The sequence below is a fragment of the Cetorhinus maximus genome, chromosome 8, assembly GCF_964194155.1.
Source record: "Cetorhinus maximus chromosome 8, sCetMax3.hap1.1, whole genome shotgun sequence".
Taxonomy (NCBI): Eukaryota; Metazoa; Chordata; class Chondrichthyes; order Lamniformes; family Cetorhinidae; genus Cetorhinus; species Cetorhinus maximus.
The window spans coordinates 59,960,263-59,977,437 of record NC_135886.1 but is presented as its reverse complement, the minus strand read 5'-3'; the positions used below and the strand labels follow the sequence as shown (position 1 = coordinate 59,977,437).

The 17,175-nt window shown below is 43.6% G+C and overlaps 1 protein-coding gene across 1 annotated transcript in view; it reads right to left on the bottom strand.

Annotated features, from left to right (window-relative positions):
• The window catches only part of LOC144683662 (gamma-aminobutyric acid receptor subunit alpha-3-like), a 590,228-nt gene extending 580,254 nt beyond the window's left edge, over positions 1-9,974 (bottom strand). The window contains exon 1 of the mRNA XM_078546915.1: positions 9,510-9,974. The gene's annotated coding sequence lies outside the window, so the exon portion shown is untranslated. The remainder of the gene's footprint in view (positions 1-9,509) is intronic.
• Positions 9,975-17,175: the final 7,201 nt, after the last annotated feature.

The following is a 17,175-nucleotide window of genomic DNA, read 5'->3' as shown; positions in this document are numbered from 1 at the left end:
ACAGTTCAGACGAAGCCACATTGACATGCTTGGAGTTGGGCCTCTAGCTTATCTGCCCACTCAAGCAATGGAGAGGGGTGAAAGTGCCACCAAGTGCTCCAGAGCTTTCCACCCTTCGGGGTCTGACTGCAAACTAATGAGCACTTTAATGGACTGCAGAACTGGTCGTTCTCATATGCCACCTGCTGAAGGATTTGGCGCCGCAGAGCCTTGGAGGGCATCCACTGCCAGTGGCTATGAAAGTAACTGTGGTGCCAGTAGCTCCTTCCAGGACTCCACAGGTGAAGTGTGCAGGATCTCACAAGCCTCCACCCACAAATATATCCAAAATGACACAGACGGCATATTCGCGAGGGCACAAAACTTTGTGAATTTCACCTGGGACCAGGACAGCCAGGATGCAAGAGCGCTGGGATTCACCCAGACCTCAGTTTTCCCACAGGTGCAGGGTGCTATTGACTGCACTCATGTGGCGTTCAGGTCTCCGTTGCTTCACACAGTGGACTACATCAACCACAAGGGCTTCCACTCACTAAACGTGCAGCTGGTATGCAACCACTAGAAACACATCCTGCAGGTTGCACATGGTTCCCAGGGAGTCTCCACGTCTCCTACATTCTCAGCAGGTCACAGATCCCTAATGTCTTCCAGGGTCTACAGAGGATGCAGGAATGGCTCCTCGGGGACAAGGGCTACCCGCAGAGTCCAGACCCGTGCGGCAGCCTCAGACTGCAGCAGAGCGACGGTGTAATGAGGCTCAGGCTGCAGCTCACCACATTGCCATCAGCCAGCAGCTTGGTGGAGCGGACCATCGGGATGCTGAAAATGCGGTTCCGGTGCCTGGACCAGTCTGGTGGAGCCCTGCAATACAGTCCGCAGAGAGTGTCACGCATCGTCGTCGTCTGCTGCGCCCTTTGCAACCTGGCAACCAACCAACCAACACTGGGAGAGGGGCTGGCTGAGGGTGAGATGGAAGAGCTGCACATCTGATGAGGAGGACACTGACGGAGATGAGGATGATGGGGTCCACGAAGCTGAGGATTGTGATGATGAGGCCATCACCTTGTACGGACAAGGCAGGTGCATTCAGGAAGCCCTCATATCCGCAAGATTTGTGGAAGATAATGACATGATGCAGCAAGGACAGTCCTGACATCCTCACCTTGCATTTGTGAACGTTTGACTCCAGTCTGGCTGATGGCAACGCACATACCCTCTGTGAGAATGCTCCTGTCATGGAGACACAGCAGATACCCATAGTCCCTATATTCCAGGAGGATGATGACAACATGCAGTGGGGACACTCTATAAATCCTCACATAGTTTGTTAGGCTGATGGTGAGTTGCTTGCACTCTGTGAACAGGCTTATATCATGGAGATGCAGCGGGGAAACTTTAACTTCTCCTGACCCTTTGGCATCCTTCATGAGCCGGACCCTTCAGGACCACACTGTCAGCGGACACACATGCTGATGAGATTGGGGGGCAGCTGTACCCCAACGGTGCTGAGAACTCACACAGAGAATGATGGAACCCTGTACTGCCGGCCCAGGACATTCTGGCAGCAATGATAAGACCCATCGAGGTACAGGCATCAGGAATGTATCCAGGGAGTGTGAAGGCCACATCATCAGAGTGCTGGGAAGGCTGCACAGGGCACAGGGAAGAGGCCCTGGACTGAGACACCTGTCTTTATCTTGTGCAGAAAGGTTTCACATCTGAATGACATGAACACTTCTCATCAGAACAAGGAGCCACTGGCAGGGAGACATTCTTGGGAGTTTATTGACAATAGTGAACATTATGTAAAAGCGATTAATGCCCATGCACACGAGGTGAAACTACATCCTCTTAACCTTCCTAACCCTGCCACTATGTCTTGCTGCTCCCCGGACATCCACAGCGGAGGTGGAGGCAGCCTGCTGACTGCAACACCCTGTCTGTGATGACCTTGACGGGCGTCCTCTAGATGGCCGAGACTTGGAGGGCCCCAGCCTGGTCTCAGGGTCCTGCTGTGTGGCAGTGGCTCCCTCCTCAGCCTGTGGAGCTGGAGATGCTGAGGTCACAGGAAGAGGGGATTCGGATGGGCCGGACACTCCCGGAGTCAGCTGGATGATGGGCTCGGAGTGTACACCTGGGGATCCTCCTCCCTATGGGCGCTCGGGGACCCCAAGCTGACTCCTTAAGGGGCAGGGATAGTTGGAGTGAGATCGAGCTGCCTGTCACCCCTCTTGCGTATGTACTGTTGGAGGCCAACTATGTCACCAGCGATGGAGTTGAGCCCGTGCAGCAGTGCAGGAGTGACATCCTGGACCAAGGTCTCCATGGCGGCCACCATCCTACCAGTGTTGACCTCAGTGCATTGGCATGCTGGCGCTATCACCTCAGCCTGAAGGTGGACGGACTCCTCCATTGTGCCTTCCAATCTGAGGCTCGTTATCCGACTCAGACTCAGCAACATTCTGGCCTCCAGCAGTCCATCGACTGGGAGGTCCCCACCGCCGCATGCCGTGGATTAGACAGTGTGTTGTGCTCAAGAGATCCTGACCCCAAAGCTACCCTAGAGCTAGGTCCCACCGAGGTGTGTGTCTCTGCGCTGTTGGAGGATGTGGGTGAGCGCTGTGACGGGACTTCAGGTAGGGTGCCTTCAGATTCCTCTTCAGAGGTGTCTTCGGGGCTTATTTGGATGCCCTGGGTCATGGACTCTGTCGGCTGTTTGGCAGATGTGCCTGTGAAAGCAAGGGGAGATAATTAGTGCATGGCAGTGGCCTGTGAAAGGGGACACATCACTCACAGCATGGTTGTCTGACGGATGCTGCACTGCTGGATCCTCACTTGGCAGAGCAGCGCCAACCTCACCGTCAGCACAGGACCGGTCCCTGTCATCGCTGGCCAGCTAGATGGTTCTATGTTCAAAGTCTGTGAAGATCTTGATGTCGGGCATTCCGCCACTGGTCTGCATCTCTCCCTTTTATCGTGTGCCAGCTTGTCCTGCATGAATACAGAGGGAGAGAGTGTAAGCAGGACGCCTGCCAGGCCAGATAATAAGGATGCCTGGCATGTGTGGGTGGTGAGTGATGCCATGGATGGGATGGGGACATGATCTGCAGGGCAGATGAAGGTGTGTGTGAGAGAGTGAATGGCGATGTCTCTTGAACTGGCAGTGAGTGAGATCCCTGTGGATGTGTGCTGAGTTTGCGAGTGTGAGAGTGAGTGAGTTGAGAGTGATGAGAAGAGTGACTTACCCTGGTGGATCGGAGGAGATCGTTCATCCTCTTTCAGCACTGGATGGCTGTCCTCTTTTGCAGGGCGTTGGCCCTGACCACTGCTGCCACTGCCTCCTGTGCTGGATTTTTCACCTTGCTTGCTGGTCTTTGCCCAGAGCGGGGTTAGAGGACTTCATCGTGGGCCTCCACTCCATCCAGTAGGCACTCGAGGGAGATGTCACTAAATCTGGGGGCACATTGTTTCCTCCCATGGAAGCCATAACTTCCCAGCAGCTTCTGATCCCTTAGAGAGAGCTCGCTCTGTGCAGGGGCACCCTTTAAATATGGCACCTGGATTTCTAAAGGCCCTAGGTGATGGCAAGAGTGGGTGAATCAGAGGTTGACCCGCCAGTGATCTGACGTGCTTCTTGAGAATGCATTATTAATGAGACGGGATGCGCCGGGAATGGGATGTAATGGCATGAAAACCCACGGTTGTGGCTGATGGGTAAAACATCCTTTTTCTCGCCTGCTACCGCACTTTGTGCAAATCTGGGATGATTCTGCCCACACTGTCACAAACAAAGCTACTGCCATTTGTCATCAATGAAAAGACAGCCATGTGCCTTTAGTGATATTTTTGCCATGTGTCAGCAAATAAATTTCTGCCATGTTTCAACAATGGAATTATAGCCATCTATCACCAGTGTTATTTCATACATGTGACATCTGTGACGTTACAGCCATGAGTCATAAATTAAATTACAACCGTGTGTCCTCAGTGAAATTACAGCCATGTGTCACCCATGAAACTAAACCCTTCTATCATCCATGAAATTATAGCAACAATCATCAGTGAATTATATCCAGGTGTTATCCATGAGATTACCACCATGTTTCTTCAGTGAAATTACAACCATGTGTCATTCATGAAATTCGGCTATGTGTCATCAGTCATACTTCAACCATGAGTCATGAATGAAATTACAGTGACGTGTGATCAATGAGGTTCCAGCCATGTGGCATCAGTGTAATTACAGCCATGTGTCATCCATGCAATTGGTCATATGTCATCCAGCAAATTACTGCCATGTTTCTTCAGTGAAATTACAGCCATGTATCACAAACAAAACAACAGCCAAATGTCTTCAATTAAATGTCAGCCATGTGACATCAGTGAAACTGCAGCCAAGTATAATTCATGAAATTACAGTGATGTGTCATCAGTGAAATTACATTCATGTAATAATCCAGTAAATTACAGCCGTGACACATTAGAGCCATGTGTCTTCCATCATATTCGCCCAGTTATCATTTGTGAATTTCATTAGATCATAAAAAATTGGAGCAGGAGCAGGCCATTTGGCCCATCAATCCTGCTTCACCATTCAATCAGATCATGGCTGATTTCATTGTGGCCTTAACCCCACCTTCCTGCCTGCCCCCATAACCTTTGATTCCCTTGTCAATCAAAAATCCATTTATCCTGACTCGTTATTTCCTGTTAGTTAGCCAATCCTCTGTCAATGCTAATATATCATCCTCAACACCATGAACTAAAATGAGATAAAAGCAAAATACAGCAGATGCTGGAAATCTAAAATAAAAACAGAAAATGCTGGAAAAACTCATCAGGTCTGGCAACATCTGTGGAGAGAAAAACAGAGTTAACATTTCGAGTCCGTATGACTCTTCTTCAGATATGCAGCAACCGTTAATGTGGCACCTGATCTAATGCCTTTTGGAAATCCAAATACACTACATCTACTGGTTCCCCTTTATCCACCCTGCTTGCTACATCCTCAAAAAACTCTGATAAATTTGTCAAAGATGATTTTCCTTTCACAAAACCATGTTGACTCTGCCTGATCATATTATGCTTCCCTAAATATCCTGCTACTACCTCCTTAATAATGGATTCTAGCGATTTCCAAATGTCAAATGCTATGGCCTATAACTTCCTACTTTCTGTCTCCATCCTTTCTTGAATAGTGGTGTTATTTTTTTGGTTTTCCAATCCACTGGGACCTTTCCAGAATCTAGGGAATTTTGAAGATTACAACCAATGCATCCACTCTCTCTGCAGCCACTTCTTTTAAGACCCTCCAATGCAGGCCATCAGGACCAGGCAACTTTAGTCCCATTAGTTTTCCTAGTACTTTTTCTATAGTCATTGTGATTGTTTTTTCCTCTTTCCCTTTCCCCCCCTGCTTTTCTACTATTTATGGAATCCTTTTTTGTCTTCTACAGTGAAATTTGCTGATGACATAAAACTAGGTGGAAATGTAAGTTGTGAGGAGGATACATGGAGGCTTCAAAAGGACTTGGACAGACTAAGCGAACGGGCAAGAGCATGGCAAATGGAATATAATGTGAATAAGTGTGAAGTTATCCACTTTAGTAGGAAAAACAGAAAGGTAGAACATTTCTTAAATGGTGAGAGATTGGGAAGTGTTGATGTCCAAAAGGACCTGGATGTCCTTGTTCATAACTCATTAAAAGCTAGCATGCAGGTGCAGTAAGCAGTTAGGAAGGCAACCGGTATGTTGGCCTTCATCGCAAGTAGATTTGAATACAGGAGTAATGATGTCTTGCTACAGTTGTATAGACCCTTGGTGAGACTGCTCCTGGAGTAATGTGTATAGTTTTAGTCCCCTTATTTAAGGAGAGGTGTACTTGCCAGAGAGGGACTCCAATGGAAGTTCACCAGATTAACCCCTGGGATAGTGAGATTTGTTTTATGAGGAGAGATTGAGGAAACTGGGCCTGTATTCTCTAGAGTTTCAAAGAATGAGAAGTGATCTTATTGAAGCATACAAAAACACAGGGTTCGACAGGGTAGATGTAGAGAGGATGTTTCCCCTGGCTGTTGGGGGTGGGGGGAGAGGGTGGAGGGGGTTACTGGGGATGGTGGTGTCCAGAACCAGGGGAACAGAGCAGCCTCAGAATAAGGGGTAGGCTGCTTAAGACTGAGATGAAGAGCATTTTATTCACAGAATCACAGAATCACAGTGCAGAAGAGGCCTATCGGCCCATTGAGTCTGCACCGGCACGTAAGAAACACTTGACCTACCTACCTACTCCCATTTACCAGTAATTGGCCCATAACCTTGAATGTTATAATGTGCCAAGTGCTCATCCAGGTACTTTTTAAAGGATGAGAGGCAACCCACCACCACCACCCTCCCAGGCAGTGCATTCCAGATTGTCACCACCTCCTGGGTAAAAAAGTTTTTCCTCACATCCCCCCTAAACCTTCTGCCCCTCACCTTGAACTTATGCCCCTTTGTGACTGACCCTTCAACTAAGGGGTACAGCTGCTCCCTATCCACCCTGTCCATGCCCCTCATAATCTTGTACACCTCGATCAGGTCGCCCCTCAATCTTCTCTGCTCCAACGAAAACAACCCAAGTCTATCCAACTCGGAGGGTAGTGAATCTTTGGAATTGTCTATCCCAGGGGGCTATGGAAGCTCAATCATTGAGCATGTTCAAGACAGAGATTGATAAATTTCCAGGTACTAATGACATCAAGGGATGCGGGGAAAGTGACATTGAGGTAGATGACCAGTAATGATCTTATTAAATGGCGGAGCAGTTTTGATGGGCCGAATGGCCTACTTCTACTCCTATATTCCTGTGTGTCATAAGTGAAATTACAGCCATGTGTCATCAATGACTACACAGTCATGTACCATTGCTAATTTCACATTTGTTGTATCATCTGTCACATCATATGGCCATGATGTCACAGAAAATTTATTGCAGCCACATCAATGTCACCAGAACTATTGGCCCCCTCTGATATCACAACTAAATGTCATTGATGACAAATAGTCATATGTTATCTATAACATCACAGACATGTCTGATCATTGACATCAAAGGCCATGTGTTATCATTGATATCATTTCCCGAAGACATCAATTACATCATAACAATCTGCTGGCAATGACATCAGACCTATGTACCATCAGTGACATCACAGCCACGTAATATCATCAGTGACATTCAAACCATTTGTCATCTTTGATGCCATATCAATGTCATCAGTGACATCACAGCCAAGTGACATCACAGTCATGTGATATTACAGTCATGTGATATTACAGTCATTTGACATTAGTGAAATCACAGATATGTGACATCAGTAATATCATAGCCAATTATAATCAATGACATCACATTCTTGTATCATTTCTGGCATCACATGTTTGTGCCAACACAGGGAAAAGGACAGGGGGGTAGTGCTAGCTTAAATTGCTCTTGCTGAGAGATTGCATGGGCTGTACAGGCTAAATAGTCTCCTTCTGTATTGTGGCCATTCCATGATTCTTGGATTCTATGATACAATGTGGCATCTTTCACATCATAATCATGTTAGTACAGCACAGCCTCATGCCTTCAATAAAATTGTATTTGTGTCTCCTCAGTGATATTATAACAGATGTTCCTTGAATGACATCACATCCATATGTCATAAGTGGCATCTCAGCAAAGATGCCAGTATGAGCCATGCGATATTAGTGGAGACACTGTCATGTTCCCTCAGTCATATTGCATTCTAGTGTCATCAGTGAAATCCTAGCCCTGCCTTTAATAATATCAAATCAATTTATCCCCAGTGACAACAAGACCATGTGACATCAGTCAAATCATAGTCATGCGTCAATGACATCACATCCATGTACCAATGACATCATAATGTGACATAAGTGACATTGTAGCCATATCATCAGTGACATCAAAACATATCAATGACATCACAGCCCCGTGTCATCAGTGACGTCAAACATGTCATCAATGGCATCCCAGCCCTGTGTCATCAGTGACAGCAAAACATGTCATCAATGGCATCACAGCCCTGTTGCATTAGATTGGCACAGAAAATATGTTCCCAAAGCAAGTGATTTGTCAGCTCCCACAACGTGACTATGACTGTGCTTCTGTTATTGGCCTGTGCTGAACAGTGCTTTCAAAGCTCATTACTACACCAAGTAGATTTGGATTTGTCGTAAATGTGCAGATGTTTGTGAACAGGCCAATGAAAGGATCATCTCTCCTACAAGAGCAGCATTTACCAAAATTGCACAGTGGGGGGATTTTTTGCATTTCAAATAAACATCTGGCTAGCTGTCTCTGTTTGGTTATTGACACTGCTGCTTAGAGACGACTATGAGTAGTGCCTGTTGTGTAGTCAGTGCTTCTGGTTTGAAGAAATAAATCAAAGACATTTAGAAAGTAAATCATATCAGTTGTTTATTTTGTTGCCAAACAGAAAAAAGACAAAACGTGTAATGTCGGGTAGTGAATAAGGTCAGAACTCATACGTTCAGAGCTTTCATTGTGTGAGATAGGAGGTCACTTTTTGTTAACTCTGAGGGCCGGAATGTTTTTGACAGCTAGTGTATTCAGAGCCCGCACCACGTCTACAAGCAATCAGATGAGCCCATCTGAGCTTCTACTGTGACAAAATACAACGAGGTACAGATGTGTACAACATAAGCATAGCAACAGCGACGGGGAAAATATCTATCCTGCTGGAACAATTAAAACTGACCAAACCTTCAAATCCAACACCAAAAAATCTACCTCTGCTGCAAATGCACATACCACAAACACCTTGCTCCACCAGCGTGATTCCTCATCATTTTTACTGCATGTTTACATCAATATCCGACCATGGAAAGCACAATGAAAAATCAAACTAGGCTGGCATTCTGTGCCATGTACTGTATTTATGGGGAAGCTGCAGAAATTAACCCACCAGCGCTAACAGCAGCAGAAACATGCACACCAATTGTAAGAGATTTCCATTTCTTTATAAACAACCACCTAGATCAGTGATCATTAGAGCCGCATCTTTTGAATGCAGCCTCTCTGCTTGTGGCTACATAACATTCTCTCAGCTGTGAGAAGTTTATTACAATTTATTACAGTTTTATTTTTATTCGATCCAATTTCAACATCCCCCGCCCACCCTACCCCCATCTCCCAAATCCCCACCAACAAAAAATCATAATCTTTTTAAACTTGAATCTTAAACATTATTTTCAGGGTGTTTTGCTGAACACATCCTAACTGAGGGGGCAGAATCAAACTCATCACATTTAAACACTGAGTTATTGTTTAATGAGGGACTTACTCGCGACTCACTAGACATTATATGTTAAAGGCACATTCTGAGAATACTGCCTGAATTATTCTCCCCAGCGGGGTCCAACTTTTGCCCCCTAGTTTGAATGTTTTACAATATTTTCAAATGCGGAAGAGATTTTTAAGCTAATATATAATACTGCTCACCTTTCAAAATGATTAAATTCCCAACACCCTTTGGATAACAGGCAGCAACTATTTGGTTTCATCCATCCTGCACTCCTTGTTATTCCTCTCTCTCTCCCTCTCTCTTCATTCTCTGGAGCTAGACCTCTAAGACATATTGTGGAACCGTCCCTTCTGTAGTTCAACCTGAGAACGTATTTTTCAATTATATTGACTCAGTTTCGATTCCGACATGCCGGATTCAGACCCCCTTGCATTAACACATTTCCAGATCCATGGTTATTGTACTCTGACTCTTCCAACAAGCTGGATGCTGATGTTTGAGGGTGCTGACTTTTTTCAGACAATCCTTGATTATTATTTTGTCTGGAATCGGAATCACAAATTCACACATCCCCTCTCCTCTGACAGAGCGCACTGCATTCAGCTCAGGCTGCAGCCCAGACTAGCACTGCAAGCAGACTACACAATAAGCAATGGCTCAGCTCTTACCAGTGCCGGAATTTTTTTTAAAAATACATATCCTCGTGCTGCTGCAGTCTCACTAATATCCCACACTGTGGCTAGGAGGTGTTGTTTCCACAAAGAGAAGATTATATGTGTGTGCTGCTTTTTCTCCCCCACTGCCAGTAGCACATCAGGTCCCCGCTCGAGGTGGATTCAGTGCTGTCTGACCTGTTCAAATCACAAAATGCACATTGACGAACACAGACACACTACGTACACACACACATAAAGACAGGCATATACAGAAACACAAACACACACACATAGATATATATATACACACAAATGCATATACACACAGAGAGAAACACTTAAGACGCAGGAAGACTCACAGACACTCTCACACACTGCACATACATAAAAACATGGAAACACACACAAACACTCATTCACACACACACACACACAGACACATACACAACACACACACACAAACTTAGACACACACGGATACCCCCCCCACCCCCCCCCCCCCCCCCACACACACACACACACACACACACACCCCCATACTGATGTACACGTAGGTGGACACACAAACACAAATGCACATACTCATTCATAAACACATACACACACACACGCAGACATTCACACACATCCTCAGATCCTCTCGCACACACAAACCACACACACCCTCATCACATTCACACCACACAAACACACTCACACCTGTCACACTCACACCACACAAAACGCACACACAAACCACACGGATCCCCATCACACTCACACCACACACACTCCTGTCACACACCACAAACACACACACACACAACCACACACACACATACACACAAGCACAACCACACAACATACTTACATACAACACACACAACATACATACATACACTGGCGGAGATTTAAAAAGAGCTAGAGCTGGACCCGGGGCTGAAAGAGGCACGAGGGTCGTGGTACATATTGGGACCAATGACATAGATTTTAAAAATGATTAGGTTCTACAAGATGAATATAGGGAGTTAGGACAGAAAGCAAAAAGTAGGACCTCAAAGGTAGTAATCTCAGGATTACTACCAGTGCCAAGTGCTAGCAAGAGTAGAAATAACAGGACATACCGGATGAATACGTGGCTGAAGAAATGGTTTAGAGGGGAGGGATTCAGATTCCTGGGACATTGGGACCAGTACTGGGGAAGGTGGTACCAGTACAAACAGGATGGGTTACACCTGGGCAGGACTGGGACCAATGTCCTCGGCTGGGGGTGTGTTTGCTAGTGCTGTCGGGGAGGGTTTAAATTAGAATGGCAGGGGGATGGGGACCTGAGCAAGGAAACAGAGGAGGGGGAAACAAGGATAGAAACAAAAGACAGAAAAGTAAGAAGCAAAAGTGGAAGCAGAAAAAACAAGGGCGATAAGCAAATGGGGTCATAGTGTAAAATAAAGTTAAGATGACTAACACGGTTAAAAAGACAAGTCTAAAGGCATTGTACCTTAATGAGCGGAGCATTCGCAATAAGGTAGATGAATTAACAACGCAAGTAGATATAAACGGCTATGATGTAGTTGTAATTACGGAGACATGGCTGCAGGGTGACCAAGGATGGGAACTAAACATCCAGGGGTATTCACTATTTAGGAAGGACAGACAAATAGGGAAAGGAGGTGGGGTAGCACTGTTAGTAAAGGAGGAAATCATTGCAATAGTGAGGAAGGATATTGGCTCGGAAAATCATGATGTGGAATATATTTGGGTGGAGATAAGAAACACCAAGGGGCAGAAAACGTTGGTGGGGGTTGTCTATTGGCCCCCAAACAGTAACATAGATGTAAGGGAAGGCATTAAGCAGGAAATTAGAAATGCATGCAATAAGGGTACAACTGTAATCATGGGTAACTTCAATCTACATATAGATTGGACAAACCAAACTAACAATAAAACTGTGAAGGAGGATTTCCTGGAGTGTGTGCATGACGGTTTTTTAGACCAATGCATTGAAGAACCAACTAGAGAGCAGGCTATCCTAGACTGGACATTGTGCAATAAGAAAGGATTAATTAACAACCTTGGGGAAGAGCAACCATAAAATGATAGAATTGCTCATTAGGATGGAGAGTGAAGAAGTTGAATCCAAAACTAGGGTCCTGAATCTAAATAAAGGAAAATACGAGGGTATGAGGCGCGGGTTGGCAATGATGGATTAGGGAACCTTACTAAAAGGGTTGACAGTGGATACGCAATGGCTAATATTTAAGGAACATATGCATGAATTACAATTATTCATTCCTGTCTGGTGCAAAAATAAACAAGAAAGGTGGCTCTACCATGGATTACAAAATAAATTAAGGATAGTATTTGACCCAAAGAGGAGACATATAAAATTGCCAGATAAAGCAGCAAGCCTGAGGATTGGGTACAGTTTAGAATTCAGCAAAAGTGGACAAAAAGATTGACCAAGAAGGGGAAAATGGAGTATGAGAGTAAACTTGCAAGGAACATAAAAACTGACTGTAAAAGCTTCTATAAATATGGGAAGAGAAAAAGATTAGCAAAGACAGAAAAACGTAGTCCTTTACTTTCAGAAACGGGGGAAATTATAATGGGGAACAAAGAAATGGCAGAAGAATTGAACATATATTTTGGTTCTGTCTTCACAAAAGAGGACACAAATAATTTCTCAGAAATGTTAGGAAACCAAGGGTCTAGTGAGAGGGAGAAATTGAAGAAAAACAGTATTAGTAAAAAATGGTGCTAGAGAAATTAATAGAGTTGAAGGCTGAAAAATCCCCAGGGCCTGATAATCTACATCCCCGAGTATTAAATGAAGTAGCCCTGGAAATATTGGATGCATTGGTGGTCAACTTCCAAAAATCTATAGACTCTGGAGCAGTTCCTCCAGATTGGAGAGTGGCAAATGTAACCCCACTATTGAAAAAAGGAGGGAGAGAAAAAACAGAATTACAGACCAGTTAGCCTAACATCAGTAGTGGGGAAAATGCTAGAGTCTATTATAAAAGACGTGGTAACAGAACACTTGGAAAGCATTAATAGGATTATACAAAGTCAGCATGGGTTTATGAAAGGGAAATCATACTTAACTAATCTACTAGAGTTTTATGAGGATGTAACTAGTCGAATAGATAAGGGAGAACGGGTGGATGTGGTGTATTTGGATTTCAAGTAGGCTTTTGATAAGGTCCCACATAAGAGGCTAGTGGGTAAAATTAAAGCACATGGGATTGGGGGGTAATATACTGGTATGGATTGAGAATTGGTTGACAGACCAGAAACATAGTGTAGGAATAAATGGGTCTTTTTCCAGATGGCAGATGGTGACTAGTGGTGTACCACAGGGATCAGTGCTTGGGCACCAGCTATTCACAATATCTATAAATGACTTGGATGAGGGAACCAAATGCAATATTTCCAAGTTTGCTGATGACACAAAACTGGGTGGGGTTGTGGGAAGGATGCAAGGAGGCTTCAGGGCGATTTAGACAAGTTGTATGTGTGGGCAAACACATGTCAGATGCAGTATAACATGGATACATGCGAAGTTATACACTTCAGTGTGAAAAACAGACAGACAATATTATTTAAATGGTGATATATTGGGAAATGTGGATGTACAATGGGATCTGGGTGTCCTTGTACACCAGTCAATGAAAGTAAACAGGCAGGTGCAGCAACCAATTAGGAAGGCAAATGGTATGTTGGCCTTCATTGCAAGAGGATTTGAGTTCGGAAGTAGGGATGTCTCACTGCAGTTATACAAGGCCTTGGTGAGACCACACCTGGAGTATTGCGTGCAGTTTTGTTCTCCCTACCGAAGAAAAGATATACTTGCCACAGAGGGAGTGCAGTGAAGGTTCATTAGGCTGATACCAGGGATGGCAGACCTATCGTATGAGGAGAGATTGGTTCGACTGGGCCTGTATTCGCTAGAGTTTAGAAGAATGAGAGGGGGCCTGTTTGAAATGTATAAAATTCTAACAGGGCTCGACAGACTAGTTGCAGGGAAGATGTTTCCCCTGGCTCGGGAGTCTAGAACCAGGGGCCACAGTCTCAGGATACGGGGAAAGCCATTTAGGACTGAGATGAGGGAAAATTTCTTCACTCAGAGGGTGGTCAACCTGTGGAATTCTCTACCACAGGATGCTGGGTCTCTGAGTATATTCAAGAAAGAAATTGATAAATTTTTGGATATTAGTTGCATCAAGGGGTATGGAGAGAAAGCAGGAATATGGCGTTGAGATAAAGGATCAGCCATGATCATATTGGATGGTGGAGCAGGCTCAAAGGGGTGAATGGCCTATTCCTGCTCCTAGTTTCTATGTTTCTACACACACACACAAACACACAGGCACACACACACACACACACACACACAAACACACACAGGCATGCGCACACACAAGATGGCACACACACACAACACATACAATATGACAGACACACACACACACACACACAACACAGGCACACAGGGGAACACACACACGCACACACACACAACACACAGGTACACACAACACACACGCGCACACACAACACACAGACACCCAACATACACGCGCACACAACATACACACACAATACACACATACGCACACACACATACACACACAGACACACAATATACATACACACACACAACATACATAAACAAAACATACACACAGATACACACACACAGGAATTACAAACACTTCAAGAGACATAAACAAATCTCCATCCCCTACACACATGACACAGTCAGTTCAGACATCTATTATTTCATGCACAGCCCTGTGACTCCCTGTTGCAATTCTATTAACATTCATCAGACCCAATTCTGTTTATCTGGAGCGCTTAGTACCCTACTGAGGAATTATAAAGAGGGATTTCCCATCACTATGGTAACTGATACAAGGAGCACCTTCTACACATTTCTCCTGTCTGCTTTAATTGTTTTTTTTTCATTTGCCCTGAATCATCTGATCTTCATCCTTTTCTTTTAATTTCTACAATCCTTTTTTTCTAGTAAACTGCTTTCTAAATATTCAATTTCCACCCCACTGTTTTAATTCTGAATCCACTATTTTGCTCCCTGCTCTTTCTTGATCAACATCCATCTCTGTGTCAGACATGGAACTTCCCAGAGCACCTGAATGATCCTGATTATCAATACATGGAAATACACAGTCTGTGTGCGATCCCAATAATCAATACTATGAAACAGAACATGTGTAATACTGATAATCAATGCAATGAAATACAGACAGTCTGTGTAATCCTGATAATCAATACACTGAAATACAGAGAGTTTGTGTAATCCTGATAATCAATACACTGAAATACAGACAGTCTGTGTAATCCTGATAATCAATACACTGAAATACAAGAGTCTATGTAATCCTGATAATCAATGCACTGAAATATTGAGAGTCTGTGTGTGACCCTGATAATCAATGCACTGAAATATAGAGAGTCTGTGTGTGATGCTGATAATCAATACACTGAAATACAAGAGTCTATGTAATCCTGATAATAAATACACTGAAATAGAGTCTATGTAATACTGCTAATCAATACATTGAAATACAGAGCCTGTGTAATCTTGATAATCAATACACTGAAATACAGACAGTCTGTCTAATCCTGATAAACAATACACTGAAATAAAAAGAGTCTGTGTCTGATCCTGATAATCAATACACTGAAAGAGAGAAAGTCTATGTAATCCTGATGAACAATACTCTAAAATTTAGAGAGTCTGTGTGTGATCCTGAAAATCAATGAACTAAAAGACAGAAAGTCTGTGTGCTCCTGTTAATCAATACACTGAAATACAGACGGCCTGTGTGTGATCCTGATAATCAATGCACGGAAATACAGTTAGTCTGTGTGCTCCTGATAATCAATACACTGAAATATAGAGAGTCTGTGTGTGATCCTCATAATCAATGCACTGAAATACAGGCAATCTATGTATGACCCTGATAATAAATACACTGACATACAGAGAGTCTGTGTATGATCCTGATAAACAATACACTGAAATACAAGAGACTATGTAATCCTGATAATCAATACGTTGAAATACAAAGTATATGTAATCCAGATAATCAATACACTGAAATGCAGAGTCTCTGTATTCTTGATAATCAATACACTGAAAGAGAGAAAGTCTATGTAAACCTGAAAATCAATGAACTAAAATACAGACAGTCTGTGTCTGATCCTGATAATCAATACATTGAAATATAGAGAGTCTGTGTGTGATCCGGATAATCAATAAAGTGAAATATTGAGAGTCTGTGTGTGATCCTGAAAATCAATGAACTAAAAGACAGAAAGTCTGTGTATGATGCTGTTAATCAATACACTGAAATACAGACGGCCTGTGTGTGCTCCTGATAATCAATACACTGAAATACAGACGGCCTGTATGTGCTCCTGATAATCAATACACTGAAATATAGAGAGTCTGTGTGCTCCTGATAATCAATACACTGAAATATAGAGAGTCTGTGTGTGATCCTGATAAACAATGCACAGAAATACAGTCAGTCTGTGTGATCCTGATAATCAATATACTGACATGCAGAGTCTCTCTAATCTTGATAATCAATACACTGAAAGAGAGAAAGTCTGTGTAATCCTGATGAACAATACTCTAAAATATAGAGAGTCTGTGTGTGATCCTGATAATCAATACACTGAAATATAGAGAGTCTGTGTGTAAACCTGAAAATCAATTAACTAAAAGACAGAAAGTCTGTGTATGACCCTGATAATCAATACACTGAAATACAAGAGTCTATGTAATCCTGATAATCAATGCGCTGAAATATAGAGAGTCTGTGTGTGATCCTGAAAATCAAATCACTGACATAAAAGACTCTATGTAATCCTGATAATAAATAAACTGAAATACAGAGTCTATGTAATACTGCTAATCAATACGTTGAAATACAGAGTCTGTGTAATCTTGATAATCAATACACTGAAATACAGACAGTCTGTCTGATCCTGATAATCAATACACTGAAATATTGAGAGTCTGTGTGTGATCCTGAAAATCAGTGAAATAAAAGACAGAAAGTCTGTGCATGATGCTGTTAATCAATACGCTGAAATACAGACGGCCTGTGTGTGAACCTGATAATCAATGCACGGAAATACTGTCAGTCTGTGTGCTCCTGATAATCAATACACTGATATATAGAGAGTCTGTGTG